Below are 1,085 nucleotides of genomic sequence, written 5' to 3' on the forward strand. Positions count from 1 at the left end.
TAAGTAATTCTAAGGGTGGTGGAACGATTGTATGTTTCATTCATCTTTTGTACAAGTGGTTTATTTCGCACTTGCCTCAGACAACTGCTTTTGTGGAGAACAAACAATGTCTAAGGTGGTCTTAGAGACTTATGTCTCTCACTAATGATGATATAGTTTGGTATGATCCATCCTTAAGCAGTTTGGAGATCATTGATAGTTGTGGTGAATTCTATAATGTGCCTCTCATTGGTACACAAGGAGGAATTAACTACAACCCTGCTTTGGCTCATCGTCAACTTGGGTTCCCCTTGAGAGATAAACCTAATAACATTTTGTTAGAAGGTCTTTTCTATCAAGAGGGTAAAGATCCCCAACATTTGAAGCAGAAGATTGTGCATGCTTGGCATAATGTGCATAGAAAAGGAAGATTCGAGCTTGGTCTGTGCAATTGTGTAGCTTTGGAAGCTTACACTCTTTGGATGAAGAAGAGAGCCTTGGAATTGAAGATGTTTTATCCTTGTGAAAGACCTATGTCTATGGTTGTGGTTGAGCCATTAACTCTCCCTAACCAAGATGTAGAGAAGTTGGAAGACGCGCTCGCCAAGATGAAGCAAGAGAAGGATATATAGGAAGAGCGTTTCCATGCTTTGAGCAAGAAGCATGAAGAGTTGCAGTTGGAGTCTAAGGACAAAAATGCACTGATTGGGCTACTTGAAGACCGAATGAAGAAGAGACAGAGAGAGTCAGAGGTTCCATCTTCTAGCATACCTCAGCCTTCCGTTGCTTGGAAGAAGATTATTGACCAGCTTGTCCTCGAGAAGACTCAGATGAAGGCTTCTTTTGAGACCGAGATCCGTCGCATTTGAAGGAAGTACGCGCCTTCAGCCAGATCTTCTGACATTGTTGTTAGGGATCCTTAGGATGACTAGTCTCCTTTCCTCTTGTGTCTTTTTATTTTTGGTTTCTGAAATTGTACTCTAATCCTTCCAATTTATATAAATAAAAAGAGATTTTTGGTTATATCAAATTATTGCAATTGCCATTTCAATATTATACATATTTGCAAGTGATATAGTAAGTTCCTTGAAAATAAAAATAATCAA

This window comes from Lathyrus oleraceus, chromosome 7 (assembly GCF_024323335.1).
Source record: "Lathyrus oleraceus cultivar Zhongwan6 chromosome 7, CAAS_Psat_ZW6_1.0, whole genome shotgun sequence".
Classification (NCBI taxonomy): Eukaryota; Viridiplantae; Streptophyta; class Magnoliopsida; order Fabales; family Fabaceae; genus Lathyrus; species Lathyrus oleraceus.